Genomic DNA, 15,753 nt, shown 5'->3' on the forward strand with positions numbered 1-15,753 from the left:
CACATTGGGCTCCCCTGCCTGGGGTCCTGCACCAGAAATATGAACCCCCAGGATGTTTGACTTTGAAAGCCAATGGGGCTTACTTTCAGGGGTGTGAGAGGGTTATGGGAAGTAGACATTCCATTCTTAAAAGGTGACACAAAATTCCCTGTACTGAGGGACCCATGAAAGAGGCAGTAATTTGAAAGGAGCCTGGATCAGACCCACCTGCTGATCTTGGGGAGCCTCATGGAGAAGCAGGAGGCAACTGCAGCTCACCCTGGGGACATAGACACTGGAGGCAGCCATTTTGAGGAACTCGTTCTACCATGTAGGAACTGGTGCTGGCAAGGACCATTTTAGAATCCTCCCTCTAGCTTATTAGTGCAGGGACCTGGCCCAGCCCACCAGTCTTTCAGCACCAGTACTGGGATGCCTCAAGCCAAGCAGCAAGCTGGTCGAGAACACAGTCCCAGCCACTAACAGGGCTTCTGCCTTAAGGCCTCCTGAGCCCACAGCCATCCCAGGACCAGACCCTGCCCATCAGAGGGCCCAGGACCACACCTCATACACCAGTGCACCAACACTAGCCCTGGGAACACCAGGGTCATGCAGTCAGAGGCCCTGGGACCTGACTGTGCCCACCAATGAACTAGTACTAGCCCCAGGACCATCCTCATCCACCAGTGGGTAGGCAGCAGCCCCACGACCTGCTGGCCTTGGCCCTAGCAGGCCAACCCCAGCTTCAAGACACCTTGGACCCCTCACTCAGCTGCCCTAGGATCAGCCCCACTCATCATAGGCCAACACTAGTCTTGGGACAACTTAGACCCCACAGCCAGTTGTGTCAGGAACTGGCCCTGCTCACCAGTAGACTGACAATAAATTTGGAACCCCTGGCCTCACAACCACCCATGCCAGACCTGGCTCTGCCTACCAGTGGGCCAGCACTAGACCCAAAACCCCCTGGGGTCCTTCAGCTAGCAGCCTCATGACTCAGCCCTGACAACCAGTGGCCAGCAGCTTCCACACAAGGCAGGACCTGGCAACCAACTGGACTGGGGGCCAGCGACGTCTACCAGATTGCCCACAATAGTCAGCCTGCCACAACAGAAGGACCCACACAGCCCAAATAGGGGGCAACCCTAGAACATAGAGCTCTGGTGACCAGAGGGGAATACGCTATTGGGAGGCATAGGAGGTCTCCTCCAAAAGGTCACTTCTCCAAGCACAGGAAACATAACCAACCTACAGATACATAGAAATAAAAACAGCAAATTAAGCAAAATGAGGTAACAGAGGAATATCTTCCAAATGAAGGAATAAGATAAAACCCCAGAAGCAGAACTAAGTGAAGTGGAGATAGGCAATCTACCCTATAGAGAGTTCAAGTTAATGATCATAAAGATGTTCAAATGACTCAGAAGAAGACTGGATGAGCAGAATGAGAAGTTAGAAGTTTTTAACAGTTAGAAAATATGAAGAAGACCAGAGATGAAGAATACAATCATTGAAATGAAAAATACACTAGAAGTAATCAACAGTAGATTAGATGATTCAGAGGAATGGATCAGCAAGCTGGAAGACAGAGTAAGGGAAATCAGTGTAAAGGAACAGAAAAAAAGAATAAAGAATAAAAAGAAATGAGGGCAGTTTAAGAGACCTCTGGGACAACATCAAGCATACTAACATTCACATTATAAGGGTCTCAGAAGGAGAAGTGAGAGAGCAAGGGGCAGAGAACAAGTTTCATACAAGGGATCTCCCATAAGGCTATCAGCTGACTTTTCAGCAGAAACTCTGTAGGCCAAAATGGAGTGGCCCAATATATTTAAAGTGATGAAAGGGAAAAACCACAACCAAGAACACTCTACCCAGCAAGGCTTTAAATCAGATTTGATGGAGAAATCAAAAGTGTTACAGACAAGCAAAAGCTAAAAGAGTTCACACCACACCAGCTTTACAAGAAATGTTAAAGGGACTTCTCTAAGTGAAAAAGAAAGGCCACAACTAGAAACACGAAAATTATGAAAGGAAAAATCTCATTAGTAAAGGCAAATATACAGTAAATCAGCCATGTATAAAGTTAGGAGGGAGGGTAAAAGACAAAGGTAGTAAAATCGTGTATATCTGCAGTAAGTAATTAAGGAATACACAAAACAAAAATATGTAAAATATGACATCAAGAACAGTTAGTGTGTTGGGGGGAGTGAAAATGCAGGGTTGTCAAATGCATTTGAACTTAAGAGATCAGCAATTTAAAATAACTATGTGTGTGTGTGTGTATTAACAGATAGATACAGATAGATAGTTATGTACAATGGGGGGAATATAGTCAATAACTAATATCTTTGTATGATGACATCATAACTAGACTTAACGTGGTGATCATTTTGAAATGTATAGAAATACCAAATTGCTATGTTGTGGCACAGGAACTAACACAGTGTTGTAGGTCAATTACACTTCAAAAATAAACAAACAAATCATAGAAAAAGATCGCATTTGTGGTTACCAGAGGCTGGGGTTGTGGGGAGAGGAATTGGATGAAGGTGGTCAAAAGCTACAAACTACCAGTTATAAGATAAATAAGTACTAGGAATGTAATGTTCAACATGATAAATATAATGACCACTGCTGTACCTTAAATATGAAAATTGCTAAAAGAGTAAATCCTAAGAGTTCTCATCACTAGAAAAAAAAATTTTCTATTTCTTTAATTTTGTTTCTTTATGAGATGATGGGTGTTCCCTAAACTTGTTGTAATAATCATTCATGATGTATGAAATTCAAATCATTATGGTGTACACCTTAAACTTACACAGTGCTGTATGTCAATTATATTTCAATGAAACTAGAAGGGAAAAAAGACCACTAATCCCATTCATGAGGGCTCCACCCTCCTGAGCTAATCATCTCCCAAAGGTCCCACCTTCTAATGCTATCACACTGGAGATTAAGTTTCAACAGAAGACTTAGGGTGTTGGAAAGGGAGGGGCACACAAACATCCAGTCTATAGCATCCTGGCAATACTAACATTTAAAGAATTGTAACGGAAGAGACATACACAGAGGAGATTGACAACAACTCACTAGAAAAGTAGGAAGAAAATTAAAGCGTTTTAAAGGAAGTCAATAGGAAATTAGAGAATTTGAAGAACTGGGATATTAACAATGTCAAATACTGCAGAAATGAAATACAATAATGTTACAGGGATGTGTTCATTGCAACGTATATAAACAGGCAATTTATAGAATAAGAATAAGAAAATGCTTAATAAACATGAAAAATGCACATTCATTCTAGGAATCAGAGAAATGTAAATTAAACAGCTATTGATAATATTGCCTATCAAATTGGAAAAAAATAATTGATAGATTCCAGTGATGACAAAATTAGAGGAAACCAGATACATACACTGTTTATGGAAGTATAAATTGGTGCGGACTTTTTGGAGAAAAATTTATTGTTACCTGTCAAAATTTTAACTGTTTCATACCCTTGGTACTCTGTTCTACTTGTAACAATCTGTATACACACATACTGGCACAATTGCACAAGGATAAGTGAGACGTAAAACAATGTTCATTACAACATAATTCACAATGAAAGAAGTTGGAAATAATTTACAAATACCAATCAATAGGAGATTGGGTGAATAAATTATGGTATAAACATACTGTGGAACAATATGAATCTGTAATACAGAATGAGACAAAACAGAAGGTATTGATCCAAAAGAAATCTGTTATATATTGTTGAAGAAAAATATTGTAGACAAATACACATGAGAGACTCCTTTTTTTAATTTTTATTTTATAGAAATATAGTTAATTTACAATGTTGTCTTAATTTCTGCTGTACAGCAAGGTGATTCAGTTATATATATCCTTTTTTATATTTTTTTCCATTATGGCTTATCACAGGATATTAAATATAGTTCCCTGTGCTATACAGTAGGACCTTGTTGTTTATCCATTCTATATATAATAGTTTGCATCTGCTAATCCCAAACTCCACTCTTGTTTCATTTCTACCTCTCTGATTCTATTTCCTGTGTTCATTTTTATTACTGGCAGTTCCCAGAATTGTGTCCTTCATCCTTTCTCTTCTCACATATGGTCCCTGAATGATTTACTCTTTCCCTGTGGCTTCATCTATCCCCTGTCATGTTATTTATGATGGAATTTTTCTAATATCAAGAAGATAAAGTTGATATCATTATAAGCAATTGGCATACCAGTCTAAACATGCATTGACTGTAGCTCATTCAGTTAAAACTTCACAAGGGTGGCATATTTTTTTGTGCATCTGAGAATGTTCCTTCTTTTCCCTTGTACTAAATGATGACTTGAAGTGGCAATAGAGTTCTTGGGTCATCATCTGCACCTTCCTCAACTCTGTAGATGTTATTCAAGTCTTTTATGACATTTTTGCAGCAGAAAGTAGAATTTTCAGGTCTGGTGGTGCTGGTGGTTCTCCCCTATCCAGCTGTCTGACTGTGGAAATCACCACCATTTACTTCCTGGATGTATAGTTCCCTCACAGGAGAGTGACTCTCAAGGTAGGCCTCACTCTTCCCTCACTCTTGTCTGGTCTACACAGCTTTACCTCTCTAATAAACAAGCTCAGCCAAAGATGGTTTTCCTCTAAGTTTGAGAGGTAATCTCTAAACCCTTGGAATGTCAAGCCTGATAAGAGTGTCTTTGTTTGCCAGGGGAGCTTGCACCTGCCAGATAGTAACAACGTGATTTAGTTTAGGGGATTTGAGCCACATCAAAAATGTGATTCAACGTGGGGACTTTGGGTCATATATATCAACTCAACTTCCTGAAGGGCTGAAAATTGAGATCAGCAATATTGGAGCCTGATGATGAAACACCAACACTGACTCTGGACACCAAGACTGGAGTAAGCATCCCTGACTGACAATACTTTAGGTATATTGTCATTCATCACTGCCAGGAAGAGTTAATGCTGTTCATGACTCCATGGGAAGAGGACAACTGGAAGATCCATGTTTAAAACCCTCCTGGACTCTGCCACAAGCATCCCTTCCTTTGGCTTATTTTAATCTGTAACCTTTCCCTATAATAAATCATAACCATGAGTATAAAGATTTTGGTGAATTTTTTTTTAACAAATGGAGAGAGAGACCCAGAGAGGTCAGCACAGCAAAGAGCTCACACAGTGGCCAAGTGGCAGAACCAGGATTCAAACCCAAGCCCTGCGGTGTACACTAATCCCCTGGGCCAACTCTGTTCTTGTTCACAGGGGCCTGTGAGGGTAAGGTTCATTTTGCTGCTCTCCAGAACTGCCTGGAGAGCCTGGTATTTCAACCTGGTTACAAATCTCGAACCTTTCACATGTGAGGTGAATTCTAGTGAGTTATCAAAATAGAGTGTGGTTTTGGGAAGCCCCTGAACTTGTAATTAGTGTCAGAAGTGAGGGAGTTCTTAGGGACTGCCCCTAACTTCACAGTTGGCTAACCTTCACACAGAGACTTTCTGGAGGTTGAGAAAGCGTAGACTGAAGTACCAAGATCTTCTCCCCTTTTGGAGAAAACAGTGGTTTTCTACTTTTCTGTGAATGTTCTGGAAGGCATTAAATTCCATTCATTTATCACACTATTCTCTAGTCACCCTCCACTGCTCCCATTATTTGAGTAGAACAGTTTATAACTCTGATTGTGCTGTTATATTCTCAGGAGGTAAATTTCTTGCATGTTCCAGTAAACATGCCATCTCCTTTTAAGATAAAATTGACAAACCTTTATCTAGACTAAGAAAAAAAGAGAGAAGACTCAAATAAATAAAAACAGAAATGAAGGAGAAGACATTACAACTCACACCACAGAAATACAAAACATCACAAGAGACTACCATGAACTACTATATGCCAACAAACTAGATAACCCAGAAGAAATGGATCAATTCCCAGAAATGTGCAACCTGTCAAGACTGAATAAAGAAGAGATAGAAAATTTGAACAGACCAATGACAAGAAAGGAGATTGAATCAGTAATCAAAAACTTCTCAACAAAGAAAAAGCCAGGGCCAGATGGTTTCACTGGTGAATTCTACCAAACATTTAAAAAAGAATTAACACCAATCCTTCTCAAACTCTTCCAAAAAAACTGAAGAGGAGAGAACATCCCTAAACTAATTTTATTACGCTAGCGTTACCCTGATACCAAAGCCAAATAAGGAACTACAGGAAAAGGAAACTACAGGCCAATATCCTTGATGAATATAGATGCAAAGATTCTCAACAAAATACTAGCACACTAAATTCAACAACATATTAAAAGGATTATACATCGTGATCAAGCAGAATTTATCCCTGGGATTTCAACACAGGCAAATAAATAAATGTGATAAGCCATATTAATAGAATGAAAGATAAAAGTCATATGATCATCTTAATAGATGCAGAAAAAGCATTTAAAAAAATTCAGCATCTTTTATAATAAAAATTCAGCAAATGGGGTGTAAAAGGAATGTACCTCAACATAGTAAAGGCCATATATGACAAAACCATAGCTAACGATATACTCCGTGGTGAAAGGTTGAAAGTTTTCCTTCTAATGTTAAGAAAGTGGGCACAAATGTGCCCACTCTCACCACTCTCATTCGACGTAGAGCTGAAAGTCCTAGCCAGAGCCGTTAAACAAGAAGAAGAAATAAAGGCATCCAATTAGAAAGCAAGAAGTAAACTTGTCTAAATAGTCATAAAGACTCCACCAAAAAACTGTTAGAACTAATAAAGGAATTTAATAAAGTTGTAGGATACAAAATCAACATACAAAAATCAACTGCATTTTTTTAACTAGCCACAAGATTTTATTGTAGGGATCAATACATATATCTTTCTGAGAAATAGTTTGAGCTATTCACTTGATGGTTATGAACACAACAGGATCTGTGTTATTGGTATATTTTTGGTTTGCTTGTCAAGGGAAGATCATGAGTCGTTTTTATATATTAACAATGAACTAGCTGAAAAATAAAGAAAACAATCTTATTTGTAATAGCATCAAAAATAATAAACTATTTAGGAATAAATTTAACCAAGGATTTGAAAAATTTGTAAACTGAAAACCACAAGGCTTTGGGCTTCCCTGGTGGTGCAGTGGTTGAGAATCTGCCTGCCAATGCAGGGGACACGGGTTCGAGCCCTGGTCTGGGAAGATCCCACATGCCACGGAGCAGCTGGGCCCGTGAACCACAATTACTGAGCCTGCACATCTGGAGCCTGTGCTCCGCAACAAGAGAGGCCACGATAGTGAGAGGCCCATGCACCGCGATGCAGAGTGGCCCCCGCTTGCCACAACTAGAGAAAGCCCTCATACAGAAATGAAGACCCAACACAGCCATAAAAATAAATAAATAAACAAATACTTAAAAAAAAATCACAAGGCTTTGATGAAAGAAATTGAAGACACAAATAAATGAAAAAAAGTCCTGTGTTCATGAATTGGAAGATTTAATATTGTTAAAATATTCATACTACCCAAAGCCATCTATAGATTCAGTACAAACTCTATCAAAATTCCAATGGAATAGAAAAATTTATATGGAACCACAAAAGACCAAAAGTAGCCATAGCAATCCTGAGAAAGGAGAACAAGGCTGGAGGCATCACATGTTCTGATTTGAAACTTTATTTCAAAGCTATAGTAATCAAAGCAGTGTGGTACTGGCATAAAGACAGACACATAGACCAGTGGAACAGAATTGAGAGTCCAGGAATAAACACATGTATATACAGTCAACTAATATTTGACAAGGGCGCCAAGAATACTCAATGGGAATAGTATAGTCTTCAATAAATGGTGCTGGGAAAACTGGTTATTTACATGCAAAAGAATGAAATTAGATCTCTATCTTATACCAGTCACAAAAACTATCAAAATGGATTAAAGATTTAAGTGTAAGACCCAAAACTGTGATACTCCTAGAAGAAAACATAGCTGAAAAACTCCTTGACACTGGTGTTGGTAATGGTTTTTTGAATATGACACCAATAGAACAAACAACAAAAGCAAAAATAAACAAGTGGAGCTACCTCAAACTAAAAAGCTTCTGCACAGCAAAAGAAACAATAGAAACGGTGACCTACTGAATTGGAGAAAGTATTTGCAAACCATCTGATAAAGGGTTAACATCCAAAATATATAAGAAACTCATGCAACCTGCACCCCAATGTTCATTGCAGCACTATTTACAATAGCCCAGATATGGAAGCAACCTAAATGATTATTGACAGGGGAAAGGATAAAGAAGATGTGGTACATATATACAATAGAATATTACTCAGCCCTAAAAAAGAATGAAATCGTTCCACTTGCAGCAACGTGGATGGACCAAAGATTGTCATACTGAATAAAGTATGAAGTAAGTAAGTCAGAGAAGAACAAATATCATATGATATCGCTTATATGTGGAATCTAAAAAAATGGTACAAATGAACTAATTTACAAAACAAATAGAGTCACAGAAGTAGAAAACAATCTTATGGTTACCGGGAGGAAAGGGGGGAGGGTTAAATTGGGAAATTGGGATTGACATATACACACCACTATATATAAAATAGATAACTAATAAAGACCTACTGTATAGCACAGGGAACTCTACTCAATACTATGTGATGACCTACATGGGAAAAGAATCTAATAAAGAGTAGATATCTGTATATGTATAACTGGTTCACTTTGCTTTACAGCAGAAAGTAACACAACATTGTAAATCAACTATACTTCAACAAAATATATATATATGGAACTCATGCAACTCAATAGAAAGAAATACGATTTAAAAATGGACAGAGGACATGAATAGGCATTTTTCCCAAAGAAGACATATAAATGACCAACATGTCCATGACTTATTAGCTCCATGAACTTGGATGTCAAAATCTCTTTCCACATTTGGGAAATTCTCAGCCATTATTTCTTTTTGTTTGTTTTTTGTTTTTTTTTTTTTAGAACTTTCTTATTTTTTTTTAACATCTTTGAGTATAATTGCTTTACAATGGTGTGTTAGTTTCTGCTTTATAACAAAGTGAATCAGCTATACATATACATATATCCCCATTACTCCTCCTTCTTGTGTTTCCCTCCCACCCTCCCTATCCCACCCCTCTAGGTGGACACAACACAACAGGCTGATCTCCCTGTGCTATGTGGCTGCTTCCCACTAGCTATCTATTTTATGTTTGGTAGTGTATATATGTCCATGCCACTATCTCACTTCATCCCAGCTTACCCTTCCCCCTCCCCGTGTCCTCAAGTCCATTCTGTACATCTGCGTCTTTATTCCTGTCTTGCCCCTAGGTTCTTCAGAACCTTTTTTTTTTTTTTTTTTTTAGATTCCATATATATGTGTTAGCATACAGTATTTGTTTTTCTCTTTCTGACTTCCTTCACTCTGTATGACAGACTCTAGGTCCATCCACCTCACTACAAATAACTCAATTTCTTTTCTTTTTATGGCCGAGTAATATTCCATTGTATATATGTGCCACATCTTCTTTACCCATTCATCTGTCGATCGACACTTAGGTTGCTTCCATGTCCTGGCTATTGTAAATAGAGGTTCAATGAACATTGTGGTACATGACTCTTTGAATTATGGTTTTCTCAGGGTGTATGCCCAGTAGTGGGATTGCTGGGTCATATGGTAGTTCTATTTTTAGTTTTTTTAAGGAACTTCCATACTGTTCTCCATAGTGGCTGTATCAATTTACATTCCCACCAACAGTGCAAGAGGGTTCCCTTTTCTCCACACCCTCTCCAGCATTTATTGTTTCCAGATTTTTTGAAGATGGCCATTCTGATCTGTGTCACGTGATACCTCATTGTAGTCTTGATCTGCATTTCTCTAATGATTAGTGATGTTCAACATTCTTTCATGTGTTTGTTGGCAATCTGTATATCTTCTTTGGAGAAATGTCTATTTAGGTCTTCTGCCCATTTTTGGATTGGGTTGTTTGTTTTTTTGACATTGAGCTACATGAGCTGCTTGTATATTTTGGAGATTAATCCTTTGTCAGTTGCTTCATTTGCAAACATTTTCTCCCATTCTGAGGGTTGTATTTTCATCTTGTTTATGGTTTCCTTTGCTGTGCAAAAGCTTTTAAGTTTCATTAGGTCCCATTTGTTTATTTTTGTTTTTATTTCCATTTCTCTAGGAGGTGGGTCAAAAAGGATCTTGCTCAGCCATTATTTCTTTAAGTAAGCTTTCTGCCCCTTTTTCCTCTTCTCCTTCTGGGTCTCCAATCATGTGTAGATTTTTTATTTTAATGTTAGCCCATAATTCACATAGGCTTTCTTCGCTCTTTTTCATTGTTTTTTCTTCTCTGAGAGAATGATTCAAAGGACCTGTCTTCTAGTTCACTAATTCTTCTATTTGGTTGAGTCTGTTGTTGAAGCTCTCTATGGACTCTTTCAGTTTAGTTACTGTATTCTGCAACATAGGATTTCTGTTTTGGGTTTTTTTTTTTTTTTTGGTTTTTTTTTTTTTAATGGTTTCTATTTCTTTGTTGAACTTTTCATTTTGTTCCTGCACTATTTTCCTAATTTTATTTAGTTGTCTATATGTGTTTTCTTAGAGTTCACTGAATTTAAGAAGATTATTCTGAATTCTTTGTCAAATACTTTATAAATCTCCATTTATTTAGGGTCAGCCATTGGAGCTTTATTAGTTTCCTTTGATGGTGTCATGTTTCCTTGATTATTCATGATCCTTGTGGCCTTGAATTGGTGTCTGCACATTTGAGGAAGTAGGCACCTCTTCCAGTCTTTAAAGACTAGCTTCAGCAGGCAAAACCCTTTACCAGTCAGCCCATCCAGAGATCCAGAGATCCTGAGTGGGCTTGCTTCTTGAGTCCTTGGACTGGCAAGTATGGTGCCTGGGTCAGCAGACTGGCAGGCCTGGTGCTTGGGTTCATTTGTGCCTAGGTCCATGGGTTGGGCCTGGAGCCTGGGTTCACTTGGGTGGGTCTGATGCATAAGTCTGTGGTGGGGAGCCTGGGATCTGTGTCCAAATGGGAAGACCTGTCTTCTAGGACCACAGGGGTCAATCAAGGCTCCAGGTACCAGTGAGATGAGCCTGACATCTGGGTCTAAAGGGACCAGCCAGGTGCTGGGTTGGGCCAGGAACCTGGTTTTGTGGGAGCCAGCCTGGAGGCTGGGGACATGGGGATTGGCCTGGACCTAGGGTGATCCTGGAGCCTGAGGCCACAGCTGCTGGCCTGAAGGTTGGGTCTGAGAGAAGTCATCTGGCACTGGGGCAGACCAGGAGCCTGGGTCTGTAAGAGATTATCTAAAGTCTAGGTCTGCAGGGGCCAGCCTGGCACTGGGGCAGGCTGGCAGCTTGGGGTGTGGTAGCATGGGCCCAGCTGGAGTCTGGGTTCATAGGAGCTTAGATTCATGGGAGCTGTTTGGGAGCTGGGGCCACAGTAGTCATGAGCTAAGGGAGCTGCCTTGCTCTGGGGTGGTCCAGGAGGCTGGGTTCACTGGAGTCCACCAGGAGCCTGTTGTCACAGAAGCTGCCTGGAGCCACTGGAGTTGTTCAAATTGATGTTTCTAGGAGGGGACAGGCACTAAAAAATCCTACACCACCATCTTGCTCATTCTACTCCTGTCTCTTCTAACACTGAATTTTTCTATACACTTGCTAATCACAATACCTGTGTGTTCTTTTTGTGAGTTTTTACTAACTGTAACTGCATTCATTTGCCCAATTTAGCTGTGGAGTCAATACTGACTACTTACATGAGATCAGAGCTGGTCACAGCTTGTCAGGGGCACATGGTAGCAAGTTCTTCCAGTGTGCTTTCTAGTCTTAGTATCAATTTGATGTGATTTTCATCTTAATGTGCTAACACAGTCTACCTTCTTTACATCAAAATATAGTATTTTATATAAAAATCACCCTAAATTTCCATAAAATGGCTCCCAAAGTGATTTGTAAATCTGTTTATACTAATTTGCACAGCTGCTAAGAAACTGAAATATGTTGAGCTTTCTACCAAATCCCCCCCTCCTTTTTTTGAAAAAGATTTACATTACAGTCAGCCTTCCATATCCATGTTTCTAGAACCCACAGATACAGAGGGTGATTGTAAAGGACTTGAGCATCCAGGGTATTTTGGTATGGAGTGGGCAGTCCTAGACTCAATCTCCCATGGATACCAAGGGACTACTGTATATGATTATAATGTCAGAATTTACAATTGGTGGCATGAGCTCTGTGAAAACAGAGACTAGACATAGCAGACATCTCCATGTTTGTCAACTTACACACACCCTCAGTCTCCCACCTACCTCTCCCATCCCTCTTACCTAAGCCTGGCACATGGCACACATATCTGTGCCAGCAGATAGCAGCAAAGAGTCAGGGAATCAGAGATGAGGTATCAGTTAGGAGTGCTGTGGCCTACCTGAAGGGGTCAGGTGGCTTTTCTGCAGTGGGGAGGGAGCTGGAACATCAATGCAGAGGGCAGAGGGCAAGTGGAGACGCACAGCAGGCATATGGCTCACCAGCATTCCTCACGTAAAGACTGGGACTAGGGGACTTCCCTGGCGGTCCAGTGGTTAAGACTTTGCCTTCCAATGCAAGGGGTGTGGGTTCGATCCCTGGTCAGGGAGCTAAGATTCCATATGCCTCCCGGCCAAAAAACCAAAACATAAAAACATAAGCAATATTGTAAAAAATTCAATGAAGACTTAAAAAAAAAAAAGACTGGGACTTCATCTGTTTATGCTTACAGCCCAAGGCCTGGCTCTTTATAACTGATTAGAAGCTATTTTAAATGAATTATAATTAAAATAATAGCTAATGTTTACTGAGGACTTACTAGGAGGTAATCTTGAACTATGTCAAGATTAGTAAACAAGTGTTAACCTGTGAGTCAAGTTAGAAAAATATCTCGTATACGATATGGTTGTTTGCTGGAGTCCTGTTCACTCCTTTATTTGTTCTCATAATTTGCCTTCATATTCCTTTGGATTTTCTACATCAGCAGTAAAGTGATCTAAAAATATGATAATTTGTGTCTCCTTTTCTAATCCACATACATTTTTATTTTTCTTGTCTCATTGCTTTGGCCAAGACACCAGTTAATTAATAAATAGTAGCAGTAACTGGAGAAATTCTTGCCTTATTCCTGACTTTGATAGTATTGTTTCTAAAGGCTCACTACCTAAATATGATGTTTGCTGTAGTTTTCTACAAATTTTTGCAATTATGAGTGAGTACTGAATTTTACCAAGTTTTTATTAAATCTTCTGAGATCTTACCAATTAACAAGGAGTCATTTTTAAAGATTCCACCATTATTTCAATGAGAGAAAGATAGACAGATAGATAGATTAGAAAGGCTATAAAACCACATGATCAGACTACTCATTACAGAGAAGATGAAGTGGGCACACTTCTCTCTACTTTTCCAAGAACAGATAAAAACCCTGGACATTATATATAAAACACAAACACAAGAAGATTCTAAAAGGTGGAGAGAAGAAGTGCTGGTTAGGGACCTCAAGATCCAAGGAATGACATCGTGGTTAGTTCCCTGGGTTTCCTTTTTGTCATGTATATATCTTGGGCTGTGTGTTAAACAAGTCTGTAACCCAGAAATGCCAATCCCAAGAGAACTCTTCTCTCTCTTGGCAAAGGATGAGAAAAGAGATGGCCTAGCAAGACAGAAGACTTTAGGCAATAATCACCTTATTCTGGCCAAATGCCATTGGAAAAATGTGAGACCCCACACCATCAGCAAGGCCAAGAGGAAGGCCTAGACCTCCATCTCTCTTGGCAGTAAGGAGGAATCCCTCCTCTTCCCAACTGGGGTGACATCAGAAGAGGCTGAGTGGGAAGACTGAACTTCCATTCCCACCCTGAAGTAATGAGGCAGTACTTCCCTCTCTTGCTTGGGGTGTTATTGAGCAAGGACAAGGGAGAATTTGGATTTTCACAACCACCCAGTGGTAATAACATCACCTACCCCACCACCACAGTGTCAAAAATCACTCATCATACCAAAAACTAGGAAAATATCAACTTGAATGAAGAAAAGGCAATCAATAGGAATCAAAACCAAGATGACAGATGTTGGAATTATCTGGCAAGGATTTTAAAGCAGCCATCATAAAAATGCTTCAACAAGTAATTATAAAACCCTGGAAATGAAAAAAGACAAAACCACTAGAAAGTCTCAACAAGAGAACAGAATATATGAAGAAGGAACAAAGGGAAGTTTTAGAAGTGAATAATGCAGTAAATGAAATTTAAAAGTCACTTGATGGGCTTAATAGCAAAACGGAGATTATAAAGGAAAGAATCAGTGTACTTGAAGATAGAAAATAGAAAATGCCCAATCTGAACAACAGAAAGAAAATAGACTGAAAAAAATTAACAGAGACTCAGAGCTCTATGGGGGCAATAATAGAAAATCTAACATTCTTGTTATCAAAGTCTCAGAATGAGAGGAGAAAAAATAAGAATGCTGGGCTAAAAAGAGAAAAACTATTCAAAAAGTATTGAAATTTCTCCAAACTTGGCAAAAACATAAATCTACAGATTCAAGAAACTGAATGAACCCCAAAGAAACTCAAAGAAATACATACCAAGACACATAATAATCATCCAGCTGAAAACTAACAAAAAAGAAAAAATATCTTCATAACAGAGAGAAACAACATATTAACTACAGGAGAAAACAATTTAAATGACTGCTGATTTCTCATCAGAAACCAATGCGGGCAAGAGGAGTAGCATAACATTTTTCAAGTGCTGAAAGAAAAGAACTGTCAATCTAGAATTCTATACCCAGGGTCAGCAAGAACAAGCGCCTTACAAAGGGTGGTAAAAAGGGAGCCAAGAAGAAAGTGGTTGACCCATTTTCTAAGAAAGATTGCTATGATGTGAAAGCACCAGCTATGTTCAATATAAGAAATATTGGGAAAACACTAGTCATGAGAACTCAAGGAAGGAAAATCGCATCTGATGGCCTCAAGGGTCATATTTTTGAAGTGAGCTTTGCTGATCTGCAGAATGATGAAATTGCATTTAGAAAATTCATGCTAATTACTGAGGATGTTCAGGACAAAAACTGCCTGACTAATTTCCATGGCATGGATCTTACCCATGACAAAATGTGCTCCATGGTCAAAAAATGGCAGACCATGATTGAAGCTCACATTGATGTCAAGACTACCTATGGTTATTTGCTTCGTCTATTCTGTATGGGTTTTACTAAAAAACACAACAATCAGATTCGGAAGACCTCTTATGCCCAATACCAGAAGGTCCTCCTCCAGATCCACAAGAAGATGATGAAAATCATGACCCAAGAGGTGCAGACAATTAACTTGAAAGAGGGTAAATAAATTCATTCCAGGCAGCATTGGGAAAGACAGAAAAGGCCTTCCAATCTATTTATCCACTCTATGATGTCTTTGTTAGAAAAGTAAAAATGCTGAAGAAACCCAAGTTTGAATTGGGAAAACTCATGGAGCTACATAGTGAAGGTAGTAGTTCTGGAAAAGCTACTGGGAATGCAGCAGGTGCTAAAGTTGAATGAACTGATGGATATGAGCCACCAGTCCAAGAATCTGTTTAAAAATCAGACTTCTAATGGTGATAAATAAAAGATCTTATTTGTGAAAAAAAATAGAATTCTATACCTAGGAAATGAAGGTGAAATCAAGACATCCTCATTGTGAAGGAAAACTAAAAGTATTTGTCACCAGCAGACCTACCCTAAAAG

The 15,753-nt window shown here is 39.2% G+C and overlaps 1 pseudogene; it reads left to right on the forward strand.

The window, feature by feature from the left end:
* Window positions 1-228: 228 nt before the first annotated feature.
* On the forward strand, window positions 229-15,606 carry LOC137760691 (small ribosomal subunit protein eS1 pseudogene; annotated as a pseudogene).
* Window positions 15,607-15,753: the final 147 nt, after the last annotated feature.

This window comes from Eschrichtius robustus, chromosome 3 (assembly GCF_028021215.1).
Source record: "Eschrichtius robustus isolate mEscRob2 chromosome 3, mEscRob2.pri, whole genome shotgun sequence".
Taxonomy (NCBI): Eukaryota; Metazoa; Chordata; class Mammalia; order Artiodactyla; family Eschrichtiidae; genus Eschrichtius; species Eschrichtius robustus.